We start from the raw sequence: 13,755 nt of genomic DNA, 5'->3' as shown, positions 1-13,755 counted from the left end.
CTCCAAAATGAATTGGAGTATTTGCTTGCTGGTCCTCTACGATTTCCTCTATTGCAATCAGACCAGGAGGAAGAGGAAGACCGTCAGGTCCGTAAAAGATTTCTGGTGCCGAAGAAGGGGTTGCTTCGACAGCGACAGTCGTTTGAACAACAAGACTCTGTGGACCGGTTTCAGATGGAACTGGTTCAGTTATGCAAGTACTTGTCTTCAGACTAGGATCAGTACAACTGTCCCTCTGTTGCCGTTGAACTTCTTCAATAGAGGCAGGGATTCCAGAAATATTGGGAGTGACCAGAACCTCAGATGTTGTTGGAACTTCCGTTCTAACTTTAAAAGGAGATTTTGACCTGGTCAAGCGAGTTCGCTTCGTCCGTACTACTCTCGGTTCCGGAGACAAAGGCGGTTGACTCGCAAGCCTCCCTGAACGACGGGGTTTTAATTGACTTTCCTCCACGGTTGCGGATTACTTGATCAACTAAAATACAAAAAGGGGAATTATGTTTCCGTATTGAATGAATTTTATTAGACGCTTTTAGACACAACTTTGCTTTTTCATGTTTTAAGAGTCGAGAAAAAGCTAAAGATGACTCTAGTCGCCTTCGATGTATTAACGAGCCCGAAGTGACAAATGCTCGGCTGGACCTTTTCAGTTATAGAGTTTGAAAAGGGCCAAAAGAAACTGCTCTGGAGATCTAGGCAGAGGGTGTGCCAAACCTTTCGCGAAACCACAGAATACGTTTTACGGTACGGGTGGTCGATCTTCGTGAATGCTGTGTTCACTGCATCGCGATCAGTAGGGCGGCCGACACGGCTTCCTATGGATAAAGGATAAAAGCCTATAGGGGTCTCCCAATATACGCGACGGTACGCGGGAGCTCAAGTCCGTATTAGTGCCATCGACTCTCAGGAGGAATCACCCACCTTCGTAGAGATCGACAGTCACTACGTTTAATGACGCCGGAACACGTCTCTACCTAGACCTCTACTGTGAGCGTTATGTTACAATGCGTTTTTAGATTCATTCAATATATTTTAAGTTGATCTTGTTTACCAGTTTGCCTTTCAGGATCACCACGAGATGTATTGGTACAAATTCCTAAATGCAGCTAAAATGATAAGCAAGCTTTCACAATCTTTTTAGCTTTGAAAATCCTAACTACTGAGGGGAGAGAAAAACAATATCTTTCCACACAGAGCACAAAGCACAAACTAATGCACTTTCTCCTAGATCAGACACACAAACTTATCAAAAATGCAAATGCAAGATGCATGTATTTCTTTTCTTTTCCTTTAATGTTGATGTAGACAAAAGGAAATTGTTGTATAATTTTCGAATTCAATTTGAAGTGTAAACAAACAAGTTTCGTCTAACATGAAAAGACACCTTACAGGTACTTGTTTTAACACTAAAAATATACGAATTCAAACCATAAGATGAAAAACAAACAAACTCAAACAGCCATGAACAGTAATAAAACTAGCTCTTAAGATCACAAAGACACTTTTACAGTTCAGGATCTAAGAGGTCACAACTATACTGGTTCGCTTTTCACAATGGGAAACTGTAACTGAAACAAGAAATACTGAAAGAACATTCACAGTTTCATCACACAACTGAGGCGGAATAATGTCAAGGAGAAGTGGTTTACAGCAAGTACAATGACCAGCAAGCAATCAGCAAAAAATCAGTGAAAACAGGGCCAAGACACAAAGGGAAAGCTGAGTTAGACAATGGCTAACTGGACCAGCGCAGGTTCTAGTCTGCCAATTTGACTCTCAGCGCAGTTCCCGAAGGGAGCACCTGCGCTGTAATGCAGACTGCCTGTGGACAGCCTGCACTGACTCACGAGAGTTTCGTCTACAAAGAATTCCGGGTCATAAAAAGCTCAAAAATGCACTGTTTTTGCTGAAATAAAAAGCTATAGGTCAAGTACAGGCTAAGGGATGATCAAGAGGATGAAGATCTATCACAAAGAGTAAAGAGTCTTTTGTAGATTAGCTCTTTAAATCTTGAATTTGCTCAGCAAATGAGCAAGAGTAGCAGTCCCTCTACTTCGCTTTTGATATAGTCAAAAGCTTTTCGATTTGGTACTCTTTTCTTCAAGAAATGAATAGCAAAATACTACAAACACCAACAAGATACTAGGCTCCCGTGATTGGAAAATTCCAATTTGTACCTGGAATCTGTAGCTATCCCTGTTTATCACTCGTTCCTCAAAAGACGAGTCTTCTTTGAGCTCTTTTCACTGACTCGTAAAATATGAAAAGTTTGCCGAGTTTTGGCCTTCCAACTCGTTAAACGACCGGAACGCTATCCCTCCTCTAGATTTTAATCTTTTTGGACCTAAGGGATTATTGCACAAAAAAATCGAGCGCTTGTCTTGTTCAGCTCGTAAAAGTACCGAACAGCCATCCCTTCTGTATTGTTTTATACTTTTTCGGACTTAAGGGATTAGATGACGAAAAAGGAATCATGGAGTTGACTTTCTGTATCTTTTCAGACTCTCTAAAAATGAAAAGGACCGAGTTTTCCTTGTCGTTAGACTCGTTAAAATGATTAAATAGCGACAAACTTGTCTTTAGACGAGAACGAGTTTCCCTATCGCTAGGCTCGTTAAATCATAGCGATGGGCTTGCCCGAAGGGCAGGTTATAGAACAAGCATATGTTATCCTCCTCAAGCTTGACAAAAATAAAGAGGTACTGGTCAGAAATGACTGGGGAAAAAATTGGGAGAACATCAAAGTTTAATGGTAGCAAGTCACTCTTGAACATGACACTTTTCCTCCGTACCACATCGGGTTGGGTTGTTTCATTCACCGGTCTCATCGCCATGGTCCTCGCCAAACCATCCACATTTGGGGTAATGCTACCGATCCATCGCATCAGTGTCGTTATATGTTCAAGAGGGGTCATTCTGAAAGTGTCAACCGTGTCCCATCCACTGCCATGCATTATCCTTCATCCATTCATGATCGTCACCCTGAATCATATGTCACAGTTTGTTTGCACCTCCACTAAAATCATTAGCTCCGTTCCGTGTCATTGATGTGGGATTCATTAAGGCCCTCCTTTGACGGATCGCTTCTTGTCGACTTCAGCTCATTATCCAAGAAGTTGATCTAGGAACACCCCCCATCAGTACTTTGAAGCTTGCATGCCTCAATGGCAAGTTTCTCACTTCCGGCGACAGGTATACATCAATGACCTTCGACCAGAAGATTTTGCGTGGCGTTCGACGCCAAGTCCTTTATTCACGCCACGTGAATTGTACTGCAGTACCTTGAGGGTCATCGTCATTATTGGTGATTCCTCTCGCGCTTGTTAACGGTTTTCATTATTGACCGGTAATCAAGCGATGTCTTTCCATGTTCGACTTCAACAAAATTCTCACATGGATCGACTTGTACTTAGAGTGAAGATCGAACGAGTTTGAAGACCCCGGATCTAGTTTCATCCATCCGGGCTGCGATATATATTCAGGGAATATAAAAGCATTTGTCATGTACATCATTGCAACAGATGATCATCCTATTCAAAGGATGATAATTTCAGCAGAAAATTATCAGTCTACCTTCAGACGATCGTCTGTCATATGTACCAAAATGTATTTATAAAAGCTGAGCATGGGAATGCCCGCCTCAGCTAGATCATGAAAATAGAATGAAAAATAATGTATTGTATTGTATTGTATTACAGGGCGCATCCTCAGCACTGGAATGAACTTCGGACCCTCTAGATAAAGAATTTCACCCGATAAACGGCCTCATACTTTAGGGGGCAACTGTTATAGACATTTTTGTGCCTCGCGACATGGAGCATGAAATGTCAATAATTACAGGGATCCTCAGTCCCTAAACATGTTGTTCTTACCCCTAAAAGAACAAGGTCATCGAACAACAGCACTTCCAATCAGTTCTCCACCTGAAAACACTTCAAAACAGGCTAATTTTGGATCATGTCAGCTGCTCCACTGAGCATCTGCGCTGGAATGCAACTGCTCCTCCTTGTACCTGCGCTGGAAGTCAAATCTAATGAAGGCTACCTGCGCTGGGCGAGATTGGCCAAGTGGCACAGTCATTCTGCAAGGTGTCAACTGCCCAGGAAGCTTCCAAACTGACACTTGGTTCATGAGATTCGCCCTGTGATGAGTAAGAGGTACTTGATCACCATGTGTAAGCAAGGATCTCCAAGTGGACTTAAGAACTGAAGATTAACTGAAGAGGGAGAGGACACTAGTCGGCTCTATGCCAGCCTCAAGCTGACTCATCCTCTCTTCTTCTCTCCTATATATAGAGCTCTTCTATGAGGTCTAAGGAGGCTGGAATTTTGTGTAAAGTAAGGAGGTGCTGTTGGTTTACAGTTAGAGCTATTGGGTGATTGTTTTACTAGAGGTGAAGAGGAGAGTTCTTGCTGCTGGGGAGGTGCTGCTGGATTGGAGCCATTATTGGTTGTAACCTTCTCAGAACCCTGTTACTTCTATCAATAAAGTTTTGCATGTTCTCCTATATACTTGTATTGCATTGATGTATTGTATTTACATGTATATTTGATTCATCCTAATCCATGCTTCAGTTATGAGTACATGTATCTTGTAGTTTGCTCTCTTGTTTTGTGCAGGATCTGTGTGTAGCTGGACCGGTAAAGAAAGCAAGGAGCTGGGAACAAGGGACAAAGAGAGAGGACAAGGATCGACTAAGCGAAAGACACCAGGTTGGTTAATCTTTCTCCATTCTCTCTGTACTTTCATAAAGGAAATCATCAAAACTTTACTTTCAGTTGTTGCTAAAGACTGTCACCTTTAGAGTAGGGATAGGGTCATCCGCATCGGATACTTTTCCCCACAACAAATGGTCATTAAGGAACACGAGGACGAGTCGGGGCTAGGTCTTTTTGGAGTGGTGCACCATGAGTCTAGATGCATCAATTCAATATGAACGTGGAATTTTACATGAGCCATTCTTTCTTCTATGTGTTTCAATCTCTCAAACATTTTTCGTTGGCTTGGTCAAATTGAGGTTAAGCGGTCATGCGCATTCCACTGATTATGTTGCAAATCAATCATGAAGTAAATGATGTCATTTTGGTCGTGGTGGTGGTGGTTATGTCCCATTTGTTCCAGCAGTTGTGTTACATGCCGACTTTGTGAGTACAAAGCATTGAAAGGATGAATGCCCACACATCTCAAAGAAGGGGCGCGGTTGATGGCAACCTCCTCTTCCATCTCTGCTTCCATTCCACATTCACCACTTGAATTTGCACTGTCCCTTTGTTTCAGCATGCTTCCCTCGAGGGCCCACCCCTCTCTGCATACAACCATGTTGTCAATGCATACTCGCACCAACCACACCCCACAGTGACCACTTCTGATGTTCACGAGATCGCATAAGTCCAACCATCACTCTAAACCTATGAGCAACAAAACCCAGCAATAAAGATCAATTTTCCCCTCTGAACTGACACCACAGAGAAATGTCTCCCCTCTCTTCTCAATCCCCATGACCTCCTCCAAATTAGCCCACCACAACCTAAGGTGAGAGCATCATGCCTATGATTTTGAGAACCAACCCGACAACCTAAATCATCTAGACTATATGAATAGAAATGTGCTAACCACCCCTACTTTGGAATCCCTTCCTACTAGTCGAAAACTAGAGTAAGGAGAAACCCACAATATGGTTCTGCAACCACCACACTTGTGGCTCCCTAGATGGTTATATCCAACTCTAACCAATGGGCTTGAAGATACCCAGCAAAATACTAAAGAGCCTAGGACCACTCCCACAACCCGAGCATTTGCTTTCAACCCCCAATTGCAACCTTCATCAACCATGAAATCTTGGTGACCTTGACGACCATCCACAAAAATAAAAGCAACGAGTAACAAACACCACTCCATGGCTCTACCCTTCTACAAAATGAGAGAAAAACATCATGAAACTACTAGAGTAGTCAAGAAAGCTTACCAGAGTGCCTATTGTAGAGTCATAGATTCAAAATCCTCCTCTCACTACCACATTCAAGGTGTGAACCCTCCACAAAGAACCCACCGAGAGGCAAAGCTAACACCAGCTTACAAGCTCACCCGAATCCTAGACTTGACGTGTTTTCCTACCAGCGTCTCTGCATGAAATTCCTAACTTGCAAACAAAATCCTTTATCATTGTGAACCAAAAATGAAGAGGCATGCATAGGTTAGGCAACCTGTGCAAACTCCTCACTATCTCTACCACCTTCTCGTATGCCCATACCCCAAACTACAAACAATAGCGTTGCGCTCACCATACCATGCTTAAAACAAATTGTTACAATCTTGAAGCTTTGCGGGTTCGTACTGCATGTTTACCATCTGCCACTTGTGTTTTATTGTGATAGTCAATAAAACCTAATCACCGCTCCTCATCTGTATAACCATGTTCCTCCACCCCAACAAGTAATTTCATCAACATTTCTTATTAAAATTATCCAAAAATAACATATATATATTTTATCTTTTAAAAAATGTTATTATGATAATTATAAATACAAATTTTAATGATTTTAAATAATTTCTAAAATAATAAAAAATCCAATAAATTAAAAATTATATTATATTTATTATAATCATAAAAAATAGTAAAAATTCATTAACCATTGATCTCTAATTTTATTTAGTAATTTTATAATTTATATATTTTTTAAATTTTAATATTAATTTATTTACTATATAGTTTAGATTAGTAATTTATTAATCTTAAATCATTAATTTCTAAGTTATTAATCTATGAATCACATAATAGTAAACTCCCTATTTTTTTTTCATAGATAATTAAAAAATATTTACTCATCAATCTTAAATCATACTTTTTCATTTTGGAAAAAATTAATTAATCTCTTAACAAGACCCTTTTCTAAACCATATATTTAACAAGATGGCATCAGGTTTAGGAATGATTAAAGTTTTACAATAAATTAAGATCTATTTATAGGCAACAGTGATTGAATTGATTTATATTATTATTATTGCATTGTAAGTATTGGAAAGAAGTTTGTTATAAAAATAAATAGGTTTAATTATTAGTTTGTTGTTTTTTGGTTTGTTTTGTTTTTTTTTCTTTCTCCTCACTATATTTGTATTTATGTAGGAATATTTACACACTGATTAGGTGATATGCTTTGTCAGCAACATAATGTAAATATAGCAGAAAAAACAGAGCTCACTGTGATAATAGATGTATTGAATGCAAAATACAAGCTATAAGCTAAGAGAGCATGAATGAGTATGAGAGCTCATCAAAATTACCTAGATAACTTCCAGGTTCATATGGATATTAGATAGATATAAGATGAAACCGCCCAGCGAATATAAAACCAAGGACAAGTAAAGAGATCATACCATCTGGATATAGGAAGTATTCGTTGACGAAGGAGAATACTTGTTTTATACCAAAAACAAAAAGGATCAAGTACCCGACCAAGAGACGTCTTCAATCTGGAAAGAGGCCGAGCCTATTTGAAACTCCATTTTCCATATGCCAAGTTGACTCGCTAGTCCCTTCTTTGACAAGATATCAGCTTCCTGGTTTTTTAGTCTATCCACATGATTAATGCGGTAGTCCTTTTTCCGGTTCCATAAAGCATCTATCATGTTCATCCATCCTGATAATATGGGAAGGTTGATGACTGATTTCTTTTTGGCGTGATCAATGATAACTTTCGAGTCCCCAAAGATGTGTAGGTTCGGAATGTTCAAAAAATTACCCATATGAAGAAGACCAGCCAAAGCCATTTCTTTAGCTTTATTGTTCATACCCTTTCCTCCATTCCAGAAAATGGAAAATTTCTACTCTTCATCCGTTTCAGTAAGTATTCCACAAGCACACATACCTTGTTGGGAAGCCCCATCAAAAAAAGCTCTTGGGAAGACCATCCATAAACCTGTATTTCTAGTATTTCTGTTGTTTTTATGATCATTCATCTTTGTTGGGATGGAAGAATGAGAAGAAATAATCTTATCAAGCACATTCGCCCAATTTTCCTTCCCATCTTGAAAAATTAAGAAATTACACCTTTTCCATACAGACCACAAAAGGAATTGCGAAATAGATCTAAGTCTTTTCCCCTGAGAGCTCCACCATATCAAAGCATCTTGAATAGTGGAATGTGCCACCAACCTAAAACTAAAATGATTAGCAAGGTCCATTCATAACTGTTTTGTGAAAGAGCAATTTAGGAATAAATGTAAGTTAGTTTCTTCCTCCCTCCTGCACAATACACAAATCCCTGGACCAGCCCAGTTCCTCTTTTGAAGATTCTGCCAGGTAAGATTTTTATTATGAAACACTAACCAAGAAAAGAGAATCATTTTGTTGGGAGCCCCAGATTTCCACAATTGAAGCGGAAAAATCAAATTATTTGGATTGGAGATATCCCTAACTAATTTGGAGTAAGTGTCTTTAACTTGTACTTCACTCCCCTTCCTTCCCCCCCCACCACCCCAGGTAAGGGAATCCTTCCCCTCCGAACAACATATACCAAAGAAATTCATATGCACCACAATGTTCCTCCATTGGTGAATTAGTTCACCCCTTAGACCCAAGACTGGTGGCTCCATCCAAATAGGGGAAACCCCCTGCCAACCTGCAGTAACCTGATCCCACGTGAAAATACCCCTTCTATGAAAAACCTTTATGATTTTTTGTGGTACGCTAAGATTTTCCTCTGTGCCCTTTATATGATCAAAACCAATATAAGCATTTCTTCCATTTTGGAATTTCCAAGACAGAGTCTTGAGAAAGTTAGACTCTATCTTCCTGAAACTTAGCCAAATTGCAGACCCGTGAAAGTGACCAACAGTTCTTTTTCTGCACCAATATATTAATTCCTTATTCCCCATGTATTTCCTTTTTAATATATTGCTCCAAAGGCTAACCTCGCTAATGCCTCTCCATAGTGATTTACAAAGAAGGGCTTTACCAAAAGTTCTAATATCCATTATACCCCAACCCCCCATCTCTTTAGGAAGAGTAATATTCCTGAGGCTATTTAAATGATATTTTCTTTTCTCCCTGCAGCCTCCCCATATGAATTTTTCCATTAGTCGTTCCAGCATAGAGATAATTCCTGAGGGAATAAAGAACAGATGGCCCCAATATACTGACATCTGAGCCAACACCGATTGTGCCAGTACCACCCTACCAACGAAAGTGAGACATTTGAATTCCCACCCTGCAATTCTATGGTGGAAGTGGTCCAAAATCCACATCCAATCAGATTTCTTATAATGCACAGGTTTTAGATAAAAACCAAGATATTTAACCCCATCTTTTATAGGATTCACCTTAATATTAAACAAGGCCTCTAGATAATGCTTTAATACCGAATCCCCAGCATCACAGAAAAAAGAGGATTTTCCTTCATTAATAAGAATACCCAAAGCACTCTGGAAAGAAATTAATATTTTATGAATGCTTGTCCATGAAAGCCTACAGAGCTTTGCAAAAACCATTATATCATCAACAAAAAAACTGTGGGAAATATATACACCCCTGCAAATCATCAAAAGCATACATTGCTTATCCTTTATAGCCCTTCTAATATGCAAACTCAAGGAGTCTATAGCCAGAATGAAGAGGAGAGGAGAAAGGGAGCAACCCTGTCTAAGACCCCTCCGAGCCAAGAAGAACTTTGTTGGAAGCCCATTTATAAGGGCAACATACTTAACATTTTCCACGCATGCTATAATCTAGCTTACACATTCATTTGCTAGGCCAATTTTACATAATATGCATCTGAGGAAGCCCCAATCAAAACTGTCATAAGCTTTTTTTAAGATCTAATTGAAAAATAGCAGCATTCAACTTTCTAGTATGAAGAGAGTAAAATTTCCTACCTATTCGCCACCGCCTCTGTTATGTCCCTGTTATGTAGAAAGCCATGTTGTTTTATCGGAAGGTAATACGAAATTTATTCTTTAACTTTCATCTTGTGATAAGTCTTATCAGAACTTTTTCATTAACCCAACCTACCCGATTATTGCCTACTCATTTTGTAAAGCCATGACCTCCATTCATTCTTACGGACTTTAAACGTTAAATTTGCTAACTCGTTTTTATTTACTTTTACTTTTTCCATTTAATATCACTTAACTTTATTACAACTTTGAGTATTAACTCAATGTTACAAAACAAAATTATCTTAGTTAATTATAATATATGACTTTCCAATTTAACTATATATATTTTTTTAAATATTCGAAGTTATTTCATTTACTATAATTATATATATAATATTTTTAATCATATTTATAGAAAGTGGCTTCTTATTTTAATTTAAAGTGTATTTAAGAGTTTGTTTGAATTGACTTTTAAAAAATTTTAAAAATTAGATTCGTATCTCATTCCCCACTTATCAATTCCTTAGGGATTTAAGACAATTCCAATTCTAATAAATTCTTATACTATAAATTCCTCATTATTATTTATAACATTCATTTATATATAAACAAAATTTATTTAGCAAAATGGTGTGTTAATTTTAATAAATTTAAAAAATTATATTCATGCCATGTGGCTCCCACCCACCAATTTTGTAGGGATTTGAGATTATTCCAATTCTAATAAGTTCCTCCATGATAAGTTTCTCATCATTTTTTATAACAGTCATTTATAATTCCTTTTATTTCTTAAGTTAAAGTTCACCCATAATTTTTTTATACATGGTTAATCAAGTAAATGTGTGCTTTTTTTTTTGGTTGATAAGTGGGTGAATTTTGAAAATCACTCTTACCCTGTGGCTGAGAGGGCGGCACCAGCCGAAAGCATGCTGGAATTTTTGGTATCGACGAGAGTAGAACCGGTGACCTTTGCTTACGGAGCGCCTTAACAGCGCGCTCCTTCACCGAGTGTTCTAAATCTCATTGATAAAGTAAATGTGTCGATTAGTAAGACATTCTTCGATCATTTTTTTGTTATATTTATGAAGCCTTCAACTATATCAACCAAATTAATATTTTTAATGTGATTGTACTAATACTTATAACTATTAAAAACACATTAATATATTTATAACTATTAAAAAATAACATATCATTATGACTATTAAAATTATGAGTATAACTTATATTTTGGGAACATATCATTGTTACTCTTAAAAATTATTCGTATAATTTATATTTTGGGGCAAGACAAATATAGAAGTACACATTTTGAGTGAGCCTAATAGTTAAGAACATGTGTTTCCTCCTAAAAGATTTTATGTGTTTGATGAAAATGTCACATATCTATGATAACTTTCTAACCAAACTTATATTATACTAAATGTTTGAAGAAAAGAACCATATGTCTTCGTTGACTTCTCTAAAATATTATTTGAGATACCAAAAGATTTTAAATGCTTTTTCAAATTTGGATATCTCTTCATTTTGAGGTAGCTTATTCAAAACACATTTAAGACTTTGAAGCAGCATATTTAATGGGATGACAAGGATATAATGGGTAGGCCTAATTATAATGGTTGGTTTGGAACTCCTAAATTAAAAAAATCATTATTGTATAGAAATTTTATATAGTTATGTTTTATTTTTATCAATTTTGTTTTAATTAGTTAGGTATTTGTGGAATTTGTATATTTGAGTTAAATAATCTATAAAATTGAAGTTTTTTGAGGTTTTTGGAAATATTGAATTATTTATGTATTTAAAATTGTCATTTAATTAATTAGAAATTATAATCTCAATTTAGGTTTCTATGATCCATATTATGAATGTTGAGAGACTTTTCAGTAAAAATCACATAAAGAAACTATAAGTCTACCCATCTACTATGGTCTTCAGGACGAGATGAAGAACCAGATCATGACATTAGATTGAATAAATGAAGAGAGATGTTTTCTAGTAAAAAGACTATAACAACTAATTTTGATAAATTCTTTCGAATTAATCACATCATGAGTTTAATGTGGTTCATCGTCAAGACAAAGGTGATCAAAATCAGTATGGATCACAAAAGTCTAAAATCAAGCAATATAACAACTAGTTTTGACAAACGAATTATCATTAATTAATAAACATTTTATTTTTAATTAAAATAAAGTAATAAATGAAAATTAGTTGTAAACAAATAATTTTATTATTATTATTATTTTAATCAAAACGAAGGTCAATAATAATAAGGTCAAACTTAATTATTCTAAACAATTAAATTGAAAAATAATAATAAGAAAATGGAAAAAATAAAAATAATAAGGTCAAATTTAACTATTCTAAACATTAAAACTAAAAATAGTTTCCCAGGAAAATTTTCGATGATAATGACATCAAGATTCATTTTTCTAAGCCTTATCACATTAAGGATTCATTTTTAAACTAAAAATAGTTTCCCAGGAAAATTTTCGATGATAATGACATCAAGATTCATTTTTCTAAGCCTTATCACATTAAGGATTCATTTTTAGCGTGTTTCATCGAACCAACTAGTGTAGTTCACATTAAAGATTCATTTTTAGTGTGGTTCATCAAACCAACTAGTGTGGTTCATCAGGACAAGATGAAGAATATCAATAATTTTATAGATTTCATTTTAGTCCTTGAAATGATTTGTCTCTCTATTTAAATAGTTGCCATGATCTTATTCTTCATTAAATTTGGTTACTAGGTAAAATCTTATCATAATTTTTAAATTTATATATAAGAATAATATTATCAATATATTTTAGTTGATTATTTAAATTATTAAGTAAATAATCTTTCTCCTAATTTCTAACCGTGTCAAAAGTAGTTGTTTCATTTTAGCCGTTGGAACGATTTGTCTCTCTATTTAAATCATTTCCATGATGTAACACCTCTGCCTCCTTGAAAGGATTTACTATGGTTATTTAATTTGGTTTATGTTTTATTGCATTTATTTTTTGTTATGTTATTACCAAGGCTGGAAAGCCACATAATAAACTGTTACATAATTGTGAGTGATTAGAAGTGGAAACATGATTAATTAAAAGAAACAGTTTACTACAATTACAAGAAACAGTTATGCCCCTACCCTGGGAAATGGAAATATAAGGGGAAAAGATGAAAAGATGAAACTATCCTAGAGCTGGAAAGGGTGACTAGTGCGAAGTTTCTCATAAACAGTCAAATTAAGTGCAGGACTTGAGGCTGGATAGTGAAGTCCGGAGGCCCAAGGCACTAGCTGTAAGTGGAATTTATTCCAACAGAGAAAGTGCTCGGAGGAGAGACTTTCTAGAATTATTAGAAACTACAGGTGGAATAGATAAGTATTATAGTCAGTTTCTTTCTAGAATTAATACTAGATTGTGGAAATTAACTTTTAATGACAGGGTAAAATTTGTTATGCTTGAACTGACATAGAATAAGTTTTGGAATAGAAAATTATATTTAGAAGGAAAAGTATAATTACATGATATAGAAACTTCTTCTCTTTTTAGCAAATTCTAGACCCTTATGCTAATAAGGATAGAGTTACTACATGACATAGCAAAAATGAAAGAGAATGTTCATTCAATAATTATGGTTCACTGTTCATGATCGTCAAAGGCAAACTAATAAGATATAGAAGCAAATCAATTACAATGTACTAGCAATTCAATTACAACGTACTTTATCTGAGAATCTATAGAATGACCTGTGTAACTTTACACACTCTGTTACTAATGATAAAAATATAAAGATAGTAATTATGTAATTGTTGGACGCAGATTCAGAATATAAAGAGAGTAAGATTTATATAATTGTTTGAATGCAGGTTTGGTACCATAAAGC

This window comes from Pinus tabuliformis, chromosome 5_1, assembly GCF_031772625.1.
Source record: "Pinus tabuliformis cultivar Carrire ecotype Pingquan chromosome 5_1, CPIR1, whole genome shotgun sequence".
NCBI classification, from domain to species: Eukaryota; Viridiplantae; Streptophyta; class Pinopsida; order Pinales; family Pinaceae; genus Pinus; species Pinus tabuliformis.
This window is presented reverse-complemented; position numbering follows the sequence as displayed.